Below are 16,794 nucleotides of genomic sequence, written 5' to 3'. Positions count from 1 at the left end.
TTTCAAATATTCAACTTGATTTTCCCCTGGTGATATTTTTGCAGATGTTGGCTTTTGGTGTTCACTCTTATAACTTGTCTCCAGGGTGTGGTGAATACAGTGTACAATTTTCTGCTGATGTCCCATCCTAGGCATCACTCAAGAACTGTGGAAGAGAAAAAGCCCTATCAATACTGTTGTGGGGACTTCTTGGGAAAAAAACACCTTTGGTCAGAGAAGTATCCAATACCATCCATGATCTTTACCTCAACTGTTGCAAAAAGTGTGACACAAAGTGTGACAACACAACTGGTGGAAATTTAGTCTGGTTGATCTTGTTGGTCACAAATGTTCCAATCCAGGTTGGTGAGAGAATTAGTATGCACCCAACATCCTCTGAACATGTCACCTGCATTTCTACATTTTGACACTGAGCATGGTGCCAGGTTATAAATAAATGGAGTACTGTGTGTACAGAACAGTCTTGCCTTAACACGGTAGTGGTGCGCCAATCATTTTTGTGTGGTGTCCTATTCCGCCTCTTTACAAGATGCATGGGCCCAGAGCTGCAGGTCCCTCTGTGGTTTCTGTTCAGTTTAGAGAGAATACAAGATGTAGAGGAAGGCTGAAAGCGGGACAGGAAGCAAGAGAGAGCGGTTAAAGCGAGATTTAAATAAAAAGTTTGAGAGAGAGCGATCAAGTAGGCAACAATGGTAGAGAGAGGACGTCCGAGGCCAAAATACCAGTCCTGAATGCTAGGTTGGTGAACACTCTCCACCTAGAGATCCTTCTTCCTGACGTTTACTCCCTCTCCCACTCTCTCTCCCGGTCTGAATCTCCCTCTCTCTCACTTTCTCTGCTACCTCCCTGTCTCTCTCAAACACACATACACTCACCGATTTTTGCAGTGAAGCCTGTATTTAAGGGAGGTTTGCTAGAATTACCAATTAGGTCAAATTGAGGCCATATCACACTCGCTGCTGTAAGTGGTTCTTGTTTTATAAGGAGAAAATACAAATGCAAAAACCCAAAACGTGGCCTGGATGAGTTTCTTTCACTCGACATTTGACGCTTGGAGTAATCTATATGCAGGCCAAAGTACACAGATTGGAAGACGCATCCACAGCCAGCCATCCAGAAGCGAAGATACACATATAATCAAAAATACATATCATTAAAATCTTCAAAAATACACGAAGCACCAATCATCAAATCATCCAAAACACATTAATCATCGAATCAACCCCCAAGCACACCCCCGCAAACATGAAAAGACTGTTCGAGTGCTCAGGGACAGGAAAGGCAGCTTTAATGTAAATCAGGTGTTGTATCAGGTCAGGGTGTTGAGTTGCGGTCACCAAGTGTAGAGGTTTCCTTAACATGTTCATGGTTGTATTTCTCTTTATCATAGGAAGGATAACAAATTTGGTTAGCTGCTCGCGCACTCCCGAGCGCTGTTTTTATTGGCTAGCTCAAATGCAAGTTCAGACGGGAAAGAAAACACGTAATTGCTGATGAAAAGAGGCCTGGGTGCGAGCACAACGTTATTCCTGTGGACACAGTGTGCATTCACACAGAAGGCACAACGGCCCCGGCTCTGGAAAAGATCAGGGGGGCATTGTCTGCTCCCACTCACCTCGCAGGCGGCTCTCTGCAGGGCCATCTGCTGCTGGCACCGGCCATTGCGCGTAATACTCTATTAACAGCTGGGAGTCACCAGTGCTTTAAATGGGCCGGTACTCTCCGGTACTGAGTACCGGCACTTTTTTATTTTGAGAGGGAGAGTACCGGCATATCTCAAGAAAAACGTAATACTTTTATTTGGAGAGTACCGGCACTTCTCAGAAACAAGCAGGTACTCTGGTACAGAGTACTTGCACTTCTATTTTTTCCATTTAAAGCACTGCATGCGTCGATGGTGATGCGGGTGTGAATGACCTCGGATGCATGGCAGGCTGCGAACACCGCTGCCGTAAGTGCAGGGGTTTTTCCACCATCCCCATGAGGCCTGCAGGTAGGCCTGTCTGCCGGTGCTTTCCCAAGCCGGCAAGATTGTTGAGTGAGAGTGATGCCTTCTGTTGGCCTTCAGTTTATTACATCAGAATACCAGCAAGCTGCCTCTGAAAGGAGGTGGTGGGCAGGGATTAAAAATAAATAAAAAAAACAAATAAATAAAAATAAACCACTTACCTTGTCTGTTGGGAGACAGGTTCCCCTCCTCCGTCTTCGTCGGTAAGCACACAGGCTTCCAGACTCCCCTCAGCCAATCATGACACTGCTGTTACCAGCATGACAGCAACGTTTTGATTGGTGTGAGCGGCCTGCTTCGATGCTCACAGAGGGAGCGAAGGCCTGTGCAATGCAGCTGGGAGGACAAATGCAAAGTGCACGTGTGTTTGGCCAGCCCAACACGGCCCGTCAAACACACATGCACACTTACGGTGCACAAACTACTTCTCTTCCAGCCCTGCCCCGCCCTAATCTGGCTTAGTGAAAAATTAAATAATACTGCTCCGTTGTTATCATTTTTTTTTTCTTTCTGCTGCTGTTAGCAGCGGGGCGACGCTCCTCCACCTTAGCAGAAGAGCTGCTGCTGCAAGACTCTTATTCTGCAGTCGATAAATTATGTAACTCTTCAATGTGGTAATACAAACAGCTCTTCCAGTGCTTAGAGACTGCAAAAACTGAAGAAATGCTATTTCAAAAGGTAATTATTACAACTTCCATACTTTAACTCATCTTGAGCTTCACAAAAGTCCCTACTCTGAAATACAGTGGTTAGTTATGACCTACAGACATTCTGATGGCTGATGTCAATGCGCATTGTGGCAAATGTGTTGATGGAAGTATGTTATATTACTCATTTTTGTATTTTGTGTTTATGTAAAAAAAAAAAAAATAGCATGGATACACTAAAAAGTAGTATGTTATGTTGATTTATATAGCACACTTATCACCCGTGAGGGTATCCAAACACTTGAACAGGTTTGCAGGTTTGTACTCCTTATAGAGTTATTCAGAGAGCCTGGTATTCAGTTTCTTGCAAAACTTTAGAAGTGAGGAGAAGACTCTGATGTGCCTTGGGAGGTTGTTCAATGTTTTGAGTATAATATAGGAGAACAAACAACCTCCTGCTTTGCTTTTGTGTATGCAGGTGTGTGTGTGAGTGAGGCTGAGTGAAGATGTCTGGCAGGCTGTCGAAATTGTGTAAGCAACTGTTCAGGTATGTTTGCCTAGTGTTGTGCAGGACTTTGTATGTGTATGTGTCAGGATTTTAAGTTGCCGGTGTTTTCAAATGAGGAGCCAGTGGAGTTCTCTGAAGTGGGGTGGGATGTGGTTGTGGGTTGGGAGGGTGAGTATTAGTCTTGCAGCAGCATTCTGTATGGTCTGAAGTCTGTGTAAGAGCTCCTTGGAGATTCTGGCATAGAGTACTTTGGTGTAGACAAGTCTGCTTGTGATGATTGCTTGTGAGACAGTGTTTCTGGTGTTCTCTAGGCACCACTTGAAGATCTTTCGTAGGATATGGAAGCAGGCAGCACTAACTATATAGACTTGTGCTGTTATGTTTAGCTTGTCGCCTAGGATGACCCTCCCCAGATTTCTGCTGTTGTCAGTGAGTGGTGGTGTTGATTCTAGCTCTGTTGGCCACCAAGTGGCATCCCATTGGAAGGTCCTATTTTCAAAGACCAGTACTTCCATCTTGTCGGAGTTGAGCTTCAAGCAGTTGATTCTCATCCATTCTGCTACCATGATCATGCAATTGGTGAGGTTGGCTCTGTTCCATTAGGGAGAGGATGAGTTGTGGTGTCGTCAGTGTAGTAGATGGTGGTGCTATGGGATCGAATGATGTTGGTGAGTGAGATGTTGAACAGGGTAGGGCTGAGAGACGATCCCTGGGTGGCTTCGTAGATCAAACTCTTGGTCTCCAATGTGAAGGGTGGCAATCTGACTTTTTGATTCTTCCGGTGAGAAAAGAGCAAATCAAGTTGAGTGCAGGTCCTTGGGTGCTGAACTCGTGAAGTTGTCTTGTGAGTGTGTTGTGGTATGTGCTGTCTCTGTGCTGTGTTTATTTATGAAACCTGATTGAGGGTTGTCTGACTTTTTGGTTCTTCCGGTGAGGAAAGGGCAAATCAAGTTGAGTGCTGGTCCTTGGGTGCTGAACTCGTGAAGTTGTCTTGTGAGTGTGTTGTGGGAGACTGTGTTGAATGCCTTGGAGAGTTTAAGCGGAATGAGGGCCTGAATGGTCTGGATGTTGTTGGTGGCAGTGATATGTGCTGTCTCGGTGCTGTGTTTTTTTTTAATGAAACCTGATTGAGTGTTGTCTAGTGGGTGGTGGTGTTTGAGGTGGGTTGTGAGTTGCTTGTTGATGGCCTTCTCTATAACTTTGACTGGGTAGGGGAGCAGGGAGATTGGACTGAAGTTGCTCAGGTCGGCTGATGGTTTCTTGAGGGGGGTGTTGGTGTACGTGATGAAGGTGTTGATGATTTGGGTTAGGACAGTGCCAATGGGTGATGCTCCAAGGTTGTGGATGCGGTGGGGGGACATGGGTCTGTTGGAGTTTCTTAGTGAATGGTCTCCATTATCAGCGCTGTATCTTCTCTGGTGGGATTTTCCATTCGAGCAGGTGGCTGACTTAGTTGGTAATGAGCAGGTTTGCAATGAGATCGCTGGGGTCTGGTTGATGAGTGAAGTTGCTGTAGATGTTTATGATATTGTTGTAGAAGAAGTTTGATAGGTCATTGCAGAGTTCTTGGGTGGGGTGATGCTGTTGAAGGAGACCAAGGGGTTGGTGAAGTCCTACATGATTGAAAAGATCTCCTTGCAGCTGTTGGAGCTCCCTTTAATGCACTCAGCACTCTTTTCTTAGTGTCTCTTAAGTCTGAGTGTAGTCTTGTAGGTGGTTTTCTCAGTGGTTTTGTGACTGGCGCTTCATTTTCTTTGTAGCTATTTGCAGTGTTTGGAATATCGAAGATCCTCTGTCTTCTTGTTGATTCTTCTTTGCTTGTTGGGTTTGATGGGTGAAAGGACATCTGCACAGTTCTTGATCTAATTGGTGATGTTTGTGATGTCCTCGCTGAGGTTGTCTGTGGGACTAGGTTGATCTGTGCTCAGCACACTGACACAGCCTGCTTCATAAATTTTGCACCAGCTGCAGCGGTGTCAGCTAACACTGCTGAGTGTGTTGCCTAGCGGTGTGTTAATTTGTGGATGATAGAGTAGTTGGTGCATGTGAGTGGTGATGTAGAGCTATACTTGATGCTGTCATTGGTGGTTAAGATGTGGTTCAGGGTATGTATTCTTAATGCACTTTATGTGAAAATGGTACACAGATACAACATCAACATACATTTTATAAACAGGAAACAAGAGTTACAATGACATATAATAGTCCATACTTTCTGCTGCGAGTAGGGTTGTGCATAATTTTGCTATACATGTGTGGCTTGAGTAAATGGGACAACATTAAGCATGCTTAGGCCCCAAAGTTTGTCTCATTTGTTAAGCATATGCATGCATGTGAAAGGAAATATGATAATTGGCTCTTCGACGTCCCTAAGAGGTGCATGCTGCAACAGAATAGGGAGCGAGTAAAGCCAGGCTTCTAAACTATCTGCAATTATGGTACATATTGATGTGGCTGCCAAGGATGCGCTCAGGGTCAGGTGAGGTGTCTTGGGATCGGCAACCATAGTTTGTGGACATTGGTGGAACAATTCTGACAGAACCACCTGGAAATCCTCTTGGTTGTGTTTTGGATTGGTTGGATGGGCAGTGCAAAAGTGCCTATGTGATTGCCAATTCTGTCTAGTAGTCATTGGACTCTAACAGAGAATATGGTGGTACCAGGCCCCTTTCACTCCCCATTGACCTTAAGCACCTGCAGCAACCCTTTGACATTTTTGACTCTGGAAATTTATGGCCTGAGAAACCGTACTTCTACTCCATGGCCTCAGTGGTGCTGGGCTCCTTGACCACAGTAACCTTGCTTCAACTTATCGATCTCGAGGGTTGTGGAGCACCTTGTCCTCTGTCACCTTGCTTCTCCTCTGCATCTTCATTGTCTGTAAGACACCTTGCAGTCAGGCACTTTATGCTGACTCCATGCCCTTGATAATACAGGATGTCCTTCATCTCAGGCACCATTCTTTGGGGGTTGGATGGTTCTGGGACTACTTAGCTCAGTGACAGCCAGTAATTATTGCAGGTAAGCGGGGCCACACACACAACTATGCATTCACACGTGCACACACACTGATTAACAGCACTCACTCAGGAAAACACATACATACATGCAGATATTCATACTCACACACACACACGCACCACATGTCAAAAAACATAAAGCTTACCTTCACTGCAGCTTTCTGAGAGGGATTCCTTGGCCGTCCCAGGCAGGGTTGAGACAGTGGCTGACCTTAGGGAAGGCAACAGTCCCTCACTCGTTGCAGAGAGGGATAGGGTCAGTGAGACTGCTGACCCCACCCCACCACACTCTGTGACAAGGTGTCACTGATTGATAATAGACCCTGGGCACTTCAGAGCTTAAAACTGAAGTGCTCTGGTCAATCAGAGATGCTCCCCCTCGTCACAATGGGGTGGGGGAGGACCTCAAGACTAGTTTGCCAGTCTGAGGAAGTCACTACTTCAGGGTTGTGAAATCTTCAGCCTGGCGAAATTCAGCTCAGGCAGCCTGACTCTCATTTAGCGCATGACTCTCTCCTGGCTGCCTGACCAGAACAAGAAGAGTGTCTGTCAGGCTGACATTTGTTCAGCGTGAAAGACACTCTTTTGGGGGAAAAAAGGTGGGGGGTGTTGATGGACAAAGGAGAAACAGCTGCCCTCATCCTCCTGGACCTATCAGCAGCCTTTGACACGGTCTGCCACCGCACCCTATCAGCACGCCTCCATGACGCCGGTATCCAAGAGAAGGCCCTGGCCTGGACCAAATCCTTCCTCTCCGGCAGAACCCAGAGCGTCCGCCTCCCACCCTTCCGCTCCAAAACCACAGAGATCATCTGCGGCGTCCCACAGGGATCCTCCCTCAGCCCGACACTGTTCAATATCTACATGGCCCCCATCGCCCAAGTCGCACGACAACACAACCTCAACATCATCTCCTACGCCGACGACACCCAGCTGATCATATCCCTCACCGAAGATCCCCACACCGCCAAAGCTAACCTCCACTGAGGAATGAAGGCCGTAGCCGACTGGATGAAGGACAGCAGACTGAAGCTGAACTCAGACAAGACGGAGGTCCTCATTCTCGGACCCACCCCATCAGCCTGGGACGACTCTTGGTGGCCCATGTCACTAAGCACAGCCCCGGAACCCACGGACTACGCACGCAACCTGGGGGTCATCCACGACTCCACTCTCTTCATGACCAGGCAAGTCAACACCGTCTCTGCGTCCTGCTTCAACACCCTCCGTATTCTCCACAGGATCTTCAAATAGATCCCCCTCGACACGAGAAAAACCGTTACCCAGGCCCTCATCACCAACAGACTCGACTACGGGAACGCCCTCTACTCAGGAACTACAAACAAGCTCCTGAGACGACTCCAACACATCCAGAACGCCTCGGACCGACTCATCCTCGATGTCCCCCGCCGCAGCCACATCACACTCCACCTGAGAGGCCTGCACTGGCTCCCCGTCAACAAAAGGATCACCTTCAAGCTCCTGATCCACGCACACAAAGCACTGCACAACACCGGACCCACCTACCTCAACAACCGACTCAGCTTCGACACCCCCACCCGAAGCCTCCGCTCAGCCAACCTCACCCTCGCCACAGTCCCCCGCATCCGAAAAACCACCAGCGGCGGCAGATCCTTCTCCTACCTCGCCGCCAAGACCTGGAACACTCTCCCCACCATCCTACGACAGACCCAGGACCTGCTGGCCTTCAGAAGACTCCTCAAGACCTGGCTCTTCGACCAGTAGCACCCCCCCTCCCCAGCGCCTTGAGACCCTTGCGGGTATGTAGCGCGCTTTACAAATGCAGTGATTGATTGATTGATTGGTGTGACCCATCCTTCTGTATAGAGGGAGCTGCTGCTGCCTTGACCTTAGCCACCTTGCTTTGATCCCCATGTATTTGATCATGAGGGCTCTCCTTAACACTCTGTGTCAGCTCAGTAGCTGGAAGCTCCTTGACTGTAAGTACCTTGCTTTGGTTGTGTGTCCTTAATGACACTGAGACTTTTAATGTAGTCGTTGTTGCTGAAACAGCCTCTGATACAGCCTCTTTGGTGAGACAGGCAAATAGATCTAGAAATCTGAAAATATTGATCTGTCCCTTTTTTAAATTGAAGTTCAATCCTAGAAGTTAACGACTGGCAACCAGCTTTGTCCATATTCTGGGATCAGGTCATGCTGGTCATTTCCTCTTCCCAGGTCTATGATCCTGCCAGAGAGATATAACATACTAGCATATTAATTAGAGGAGCTTGTGTTCGTTATCTAGTTTCCGACTGGATGTCGGAAGGGCTTGACAAGGATAACAGGGTGGTATTGAGAGGGACTAGGAGGAAATTTGGTGTAAGGGAGAAAATGAGGGTGTCAGTCAAGATGGAGAAAGGAATAGGAAGGAGGAGGGGTGAAGTGATATGTACTGGTGTTTAGAAGTCCTGTTGTAGTGAATCTTAATTCAGTGGTGTGTTATGAGTGGGTGCGTTTTTTTGAAGTCTGAGTGTTTTGTATAGAGTGAAAAAAAAATTGAATGGTGTGTTATGAGCAGGGAGCTGTGTGGTGTGCATTAGTATGGGGTGGTGTCACGCAGATGGTGATGTTGATGGTCCCGATCAGGTGTGGTGAGGTGATGTCTGATGACAGTATTATGAAGGGCTGATTTTGGGGTGGTGTGTGGATGAAGAGGGGAAGTTTATTTTTGGCATTGCATGGTATGGAGCAATCTGATTTGGTGCAGAATGGTGTGCTGGTGCCTCCTGGGGACCATTCTTTGTAGTATAAGCATACAAGTTAGTTACATTACTTGTAATGTAGTGCATTAAGAGAGGCTTGGTAGTGTTGGTTGGTGCCGTTGTGACTATTTGAGGTGGATCATGTTATGTATCTGAGTGGCATGGGTAAGTGTTTTATATTAAGGGGTATAGACATATTAGCATAAATATAAGCGTACGTGCTTTACAGGTTGGCACAATTCACAGGGCAACTGTCACAGGACACTGTTTTATTCACTTGTCAACAATCCATACGTACAGTTGTTATCCCTCTCCAGTGTACATGAAACAGTGGAAGTGGTGTGCTGGGTGCTGGAAGTGGTATGAAAAAAGATTCAGCCATTTCTACATCAATTAAGTTGTATGTTGTGTGTCTATGTATGTATTTCTATTATGATGCCCTGAGTATGATTAGTGAGTACAGTGTCGTTAAATATTAGGGCTGGAAGCGTAATATCACGTAGCTGTTCATTACTGGGCTATGCTATGGATGACTATAGTGTGTTTTTTCATGTTGGGAGGGTTCCTTAATCCAATTTGGATTATATTACTGAATGGAGGATTAAAATGAGGATCTCATGAAAAAAAGCCTTGCATAAATCCAGGTTTGTAAACGAAAGCCCATTTTCACTCAATACCTGTCTCGCGAGGGAGGGAAAGACTACACACATAAATATTCAGGCAAGCGTAGCCCGGTCTTATCGATTGAGAACGCAGAAACATAATGAAAGTGGAGGGCAAGAAATATAAACGTGTGAATGCGTCAGTTGCCATCATATCAGGTATACGAGGCTAAAAATGTGTCACTGTTGCAGATCTTTACAATAGCCTGGACGCTCTCACAATTTATGAGCTAATGAGGTGGTTCATTGAGAAAGGGCTTTGACACTCATGACCCTAATAATTATTCTTTCTGGCCCACACAACAAATGATGTCCTGAGATGCCTGCAATAATGTAATAATCCTTTACAAACTAAAGAAAACTCCAGTATTGGAATTAATATCAATCACTCACGAACAAAACAATATTACAATCTGATTCAAAATCAATCACAGGCACAACTATACTCCAGGGTGGGTGAAAATCAACCCTGTGAATATTATATTGTAGGTTGAGCTGGAATCAGTCACAGGCCTACCAGCATGTCAAGGGGTGTCAGAATCAAACGTACACTCATAGGATTATAAACACTCTTATTCACAACAGTATGACACGGTGAGCCAAAATTATTCACATAAAAACAAATTTTAAAAGGTGAGGCAACCATAATAACACGTGCAACAACATGACCCTTTGCGACAAGGTCATGATATTGACGTCTGTTGCGCTGGAAAATCTTAAGTAATTGATCCCTGACCATTCGCCTACGCATATAAATAAAAATACTTCAAGGAGGGAAAATGGTAACAAAGTGATGCAGACCTACTAATGTCATTCAATTTGTGGTGAGCAAAAGGGCTGCGTGCTTAGAAATCTACAAGGACATCGTAATCAGTGGTGCAGCAGGTGCTGTGACTCAGGGTCATGGAGGAGAAGGAGTCCCTTCACCAAGTTATGACTGTTCTTTACTCCCCTGCCAGGGTGCAGAGGGGGCAGTGTTTCATGCTTGCCCTATTACTGTGTCATTGGAGGTGGAGAATGTAAATTACTGAATCAGGATTTGTTTCATGATGAAACAGAACCACCAATCTTGGAAGGTTGGGATTCAATACTAGCCAACATTTTGATGGGCATTGGGGGTAGGGGTGGAGGTGGGAGGTCATGTACTCAAAATACATTCAGTAAAAGTGGTTTCAATTTGCACGCTGACTTTTACTGAATACATTTGTCTTTTGCAAAATCACCTCTGTATTAATAGGTGATTTAGCAAATTACAGAATTGTAGTTTGTTGCAGTTTGACGTACCTCATAAATATTAATAAAGTATGTCTCAAATTGCGGCTCATTATGATTGGCTTCAATCACAGGCATGGTGATTTGCCTCCATCAGCAGACCACCATGACTGTAATTACTTTTCAATAAAGCAACTTTTTTTAATGTAGCCCATTTTCTTAAATGAAAAACAGGATGTTTAAAAAGAAAAATGAAATGTTTTACAAAGATGTTTTATTAGCAAACAATGGTCACGAGGACCTTTCATTAGTCCTATTTGTTTTTGTTAAACATTCACAAAGGGTGGAGAGTGCCTTAGGAACCCCTTCCCATTTGCAGGTAGGTTACCACCTCCTTTGTAGGAGTGATAAAATATAAAAGTTTAGCAACTAGATTTTGGTCACAAAGAATTATTACATACTAAACTCAGTGGGCATTTGGAAGGCACAGCCATAATGTGTCCCTTCCAAATACCAGTTCATAATGTTTTCCTAAATTCATTTAATGATTGAGAAAACATTTTCCAAATTGTTAAAAGGGCTCTGTACATTTAAAAAAGGGGTATTAACATTTGAAACCCTGTGATTTACCGAGTCCGTGGGTTTGCAAATGCTAAAACAGTTGGTACATGAGGCCCTAAGTACCCTACATTATGTATATGTATACATGTTGTCTGAATCATCTACACCATTCATACTTCTGTGAGAGGGCCGTTTAGTTATGGACCGTTTCTACAAAGTCTCTTGTAGCTGAGTGTTGAACACATCACTGCCTGGAGTTTAGAGCCATTCATAAAAAATAGCCCTTTTAGACTATTCTGGTTAATCAAAGAACCTCCAGATACGGAGGAAACATATGTGGAGCAGCAAAAAAAATCGAATTTGACAGCATTACAGGAAATCTGTGCCCTCAAGCCCGAGATTTCACCACGGGTGTAGTGAGCTTGCTCTCATATTACCAAAAGTAGAAAAACTGCGTCATAGTCACATCAAACATGATTAACATCGAACACTACGTTGTTTGTACTTCAATATTGATTAACGTTGAAACAACTCCTAAAACTTTATTAAGTTTGAAGTACACCTTGGAAATCTTTGTGTTGCTCGAAGTTGTAGCATTTTGACTTCTAAGTTGTAGAAATGTTCAAAAGCAGAAATACATTCAAAGGGCCAGTGCAGCATCTTCACAGGGGACTGTAGTCCTATTTATCCATGTGTTTACATTTCTTGTATGATGCAGAGGACCCCGCCTTTTACATCTAGTCTAAGGATTTGGTCAGTACGTCACTGTTAGATCTGTATTGCTTGGCGTCGCTGTGGGGCCTTCATTTTTGAATTAGAGTAGGATTTTGTCTGATAAATCCTCATAAACTCTCATATAATCTATATTCTATAATTAGCCTACTACAGAATTGATCATTTGTGGGTCTTTTTGAAATTGTTGAGGATGTTGACAGTGCTTAGGGATCTGTCTGTCTTCTCGAAGCGCTAGGGTGGTGGTGGCAGCCATTTTGAGCGCTTTGCTTCTGTTGATACACTCACAGGTGTCATTTTCCTACCATCCTGGAATGCAGGCTTTCCAGGTTATGCACATTACAACAACGGTGCATTTTTTGTATTCAGGTTTCTGACAGTAGCTTTCTTTAATATTGTTCTGTAATATAGTGAACGAGGTTGATTTATTGATGTTATTGTATCACCCAAGCCTGAATCCACAGCTCTCTATGCGCTCCTCCCACACTCTGACATTAATAACGAGTCAGAGTGGGTGGCACAATAGAGTCACAGCCTTTATTTACAGCTACCTGGATTGTCTTGAATGATATTAACACCCACGCAGCTTTAGTGCGTTTCTAGGAACCTGAGCAGTAACTCTCTCTCTTCAATATCTTAGAAGTGGAAACATCAATTTCTGCACTGGATCGGTGAGCCCACGAACCGTGCATTACATAGGATATGACTGGTTTTATCCAGCACTACGGGCTGCTGCAGAAAACGTCTCACAATGAATACAGTACGTTTTTTCTACATTGGTGTTTTTTGTATGAGATTACTTGTGCACAATGTAGAGGAGCCGAAGCGAGAGGTCTAAGAACTACTAAACCTCTAGCAAAGCTAGTTTACTCCAGAGGCATTTTAGGACATGGACAAAGTGGGCAATCTTCAAAAGAGCCCCTGAGAAAGTAAACTTTCTCTCCAGCTCACACCTGTGTGTTTTTGTATCATAATCCTTAACATATAATTCACTATTGTTAAGAAACAGAGGGCTGAAATAAAAAAAACACTGGGTGATAAAATTGTAATTTATTGGATACAGAGACCCTTAAAATATTTCCTGCCCGTGGCCCGATAAATCCTAAAGATGGCACTGGTTTACTCATTCTTTCGGCGTTAACGGTGGGAATGGTAAGCGATCCCATCATTTACTCTATGTCCCTCTTTTCAGTATTCAAGGTAAGGAGGGGCCACCTTAAAGGTAGAAGGTGAAAACTTCTTTGTTGGGCCCTCTGTGAGGTAGCCTTTTTGGGAGATCTAATGCTAGTGATTTCTGCGGATCCAAGTGGTCAAACAGTTAGAATGTTTTTTTTGTGAAATGGCAGTATAGCGATCCCCAAATACTCCTGGACCATCAGATAGATGCGAGGCTGATATCACCAATCACATTTCTCTGACTTACATGAAATAATCAACAGGAAGTTCTGAGATAGTTCCTGTTTTCCTAGTGAAACATAACTCTCGAAACAGTACAAATGGTAACGACCTATCACTATTGACTCAAATTCCAAAATTAACTTCATGATCTTTGACTAAATAGGTACAGTGCATAAAAAACAAAAAAATAATGCTTTTGTTTTTATCAAACTCATTTAATATGTACAAGTAAAACTACACGCTCTTTCTTCTATTTTAGTAGTTTGATTCACTTTCCGCAAGTATACTTGAACAACTCAAGCCTTTTTTTATCTAACCATAGCAAGGGCCTTTAACGAGGGGCAGAACACAGGAGAAGTCTCAACATTTAATCCTCAACCAGCAGGGATCCTGAACTGCACATTCTGACCACTAACGTGGAAGTGTCTACGATCCACCTTGTTTAAAACAAATGCTCACTGACTTGTACCTTGTGTTGTGAAATACATATCTGGCAAAAAGGAAAAAATGCAACACACCTGAACAACCAATCAAGCCAAATGCTGGGGATATGCCCTAATCTGTTTGCTGTAATGATGATTCTGTGAACCAATACGTATCCAAGTCTGAGTAGACCAGCCTGTTTTCTGCCTGACTGCCTAATGCTTGATTTACATGGGCCGGCACATTTGCTAAAGGCCATGCACATCTGGATTTGCTAACCACTGTAGGTTGGGCTGGGACCAGATTAAAGGATGTGAACAGCTGGGATTGGCCACTCACGACAATTCAGTTTGGACACAGGACCTGGTTGATGTTGGCCAGTTGTTGTGGTACATCATCAAAACACCAAATAAATTCAGTAGAAAACCAATGTTAAAGTTAAGTTAAGGTGAGCCTGGACTATAGCACTTTTAATGTATGTAAAAATAACTCATACATCTATTAAAAACACAGTTAAAGTGCTGTTATGGTTATGAATTAAAATCCAAAACTCACTAAAATTTAGCAAGTTATGGTTAAGTCTTTAATCCACAACTCATGTGACTGCCATGCAGCCCACAATTTGCACACTAATGTTAGGAACCACTTTGGAAATCTTTCTTTATTAAGAGAAATAGTGGTGGGCCTACGTCAAAGGAAAAATGAAGACAATATTTTGATAGGCCTAACTCAAACGAAAAATGAGGTAATATGTGATGTAGCGAATAAGACATTGATCGAATCAATTATTCTACTTTTATTTTTACCAGTAATGGCTAAGAATGGCATCTCTAAGTATTCTCTTCTAAAAGATTTGCGAGTGCTTTAGTATTGTTCCGCACTAGAAAATACCACGAACAGTGCTAATTTGCATTGCTGTTTGAACAAGTTCGTCTTTCTAACATAAGTACTAGTCGAGTAGGCATTTATCACCCTCATTTTTATTGGACTGGCAAAATGTTGCAGCAGCGCCTCACACAGCTTTACTGATATTAGAGGTTTTGGGATGCTGGATAATGGAGTAATACTGAATGTTTTTCTGTGCTCTGACCTTTGAAACTCACAGTATTTTATTTTGTCCTACACACATTTCTACAGGTGTTTCCAGGGAAAATGTGTATGATAAACCACCAGTTCTAAGTGCTAATTTTGCATGTTTGGTAGTCTAAATTCAGGTTCAAACTCACATTTCTGCCTAGATCGCAGTTATCAGCCTGACAGTGTGTTAGTTGGAAATTAGAGTTGATCTCATTCGAACCGTTAGAACTGGTTAGTTTTATTGACTTTTGAAGTTAACACATTGGCATATCGCCTATTCTATAATGTTAAAGTGAATCTTAAGCCTGGTATCTGGTCATCAGAGAAAGTGTAACCTTGCTTTCTTTTCACAGATCTTTTCTTTCCACTAATCATAAATTTACTTGTATCACTATTGACAGGGATCCCCTTATTGTATTGCAGCGATATGGGGCTCAGTATTGACCTCACTTCTTTAAATATCTCTTCCAGTGTGCTTTTGTCTTAAACACATACTTTTACTATGTACAGTGGTAAACAGTGCAATAAAAAATAAACATCATGGAGTGAGATGTAGTACTTCTCTGATTATTAGAACATGCTAGAAATACTGTCTAAAAACAACTGCTCTGATTTAGCGGGCCCAGTCATTCATGCCTTGTTATCTCTTTCCACAGCTTGCAGCAGGCGTGAAAGCACAGTGGCGAGGCAGCAGTGACAGAAACACGACCTCACAGGTAGTGCTCGAAGGTTGACACCATTGATTGACACCTTTCTTTGTGAAATAGATGCTCATGGTCTTCTTTTCCTCACAGTATACATACACTGGACCGTGTTCACTTGCAACCTGCTTAAACTGTCATCACTACCTAAATATTGTAGGGTAGAGTAAGCAACATTACTCACCCTTTAACCCTGATGATGTCATATGAAGTAGCCCCACACAAACCTTTACCCAGATGGTGGTTCACATCATGTTTTTGAAAACATCCTTTTTGAATTTCTGTGATACCAACATGTTTATAACCTGGTCCCAATAGCAGACTCGAGTAGCCAAATACCTAAAGCTGCAAAACCAAAGAGCATTCTTACATTAAAAGATCAGTAGTAATAATGTCATCCTCACATGGGTTTCATGGCTTTCCACACTTGCTGCAAGGGATCGGTTCCTGGTAGAAATTAGTGTTATTAAAAGTTTCCAAGCAACACCCCTTCTTCCTTATTCAGTATTTCCTGTGTTCACCTTATGGCTTTTTGCAAAAAGGTGACTGAATATGTATCTGAGCATCCTACTTTGGAAACGTTTTTTTATGTACCCCTGTCTTGCACTCTTACCTCTACAGAAACACATGATTTAATATAGCCTTAGAACCCGCCGTAGCGGGCTCTACCGGCTATTAAAGGCCCGCTCCCGAGTTAAATGCCCGAGCTGAAGGCGAGGGCATTTAACAAGGGAAAGGGCCTTTAATAGCCGGTAGAGCCCGCTACGGCGGGTTCTAAGGCTATTAGAACATTCTGCAACTCAGGGCAGAATGTTCTCTTAAAAAAAACCAAATTGCTCACGGAGCCCGAGGGGATTAGAATTCCCTCGGGCTCCATGAGGCTTTGTTCACAGCTGCTGCTGTGAACAAAGCCCATTGGAATGTTGGCGCTGCGGGCTTTTACCGGCCAGTAAAAGCCCGCAGCACTCCATTGTTTTCAATGGAGCTGCCAACTTCCAATGTTCTAATTTAGATTTATTTTAATTGTACCCCTGCTTCCGAGATCGTGTCTCTTCATTTACCATTGTTTCGGTGAAAATATTTTCTAATGTTACTCCTGAGTTTCATCCTCTCCTACAA

General features: G+C 43.6%; 1 protein-coding gene across 4 annotated transcripts in view; it reads left to right on the top strand.

The window, feature by feature from the left end:
* HIVEP3 (HIVEP zinc finger 3) overlaps positions 1-16,794 on the top strand; it is a 1,670,978-nt gene that overhangs the window by 1,509,823 nt on the left and 144,361 nt on the right. For all 4 annotated transcript variants that reach the window (XM_069224892.1, XM_069224893.1, XM_069224894.1 and 1 more), the window contains one exon: positions 15,631-15,690. The gene's annotated coding sequence lies outside the window, so the exon portion shown is untranslated. The remainder of the gene's footprint in view (positions 1-15,630; positions 15,691-16,794) is intronic.

Source organism: Pleurodeles waltl, chromosome 3_1 (genome assembly GCF_031143425.1).
Source record: "Pleurodeles waltl isolate 20211129_DDA chromosome 3_1, aPleWal1.hap1.20221129, whole genome shotgun sequence".
NCBI classification, from domain to species: Eukaryota; Metazoa; Chordata; class Amphibia; order Caudata; family Salamandridae; genus Pleurodeles; species Pleurodeles waltl.
Note: the sequence above shows the minus strand (reverse complement) of the source record. Positions and strands in the feature narration are given on the sequence as shown.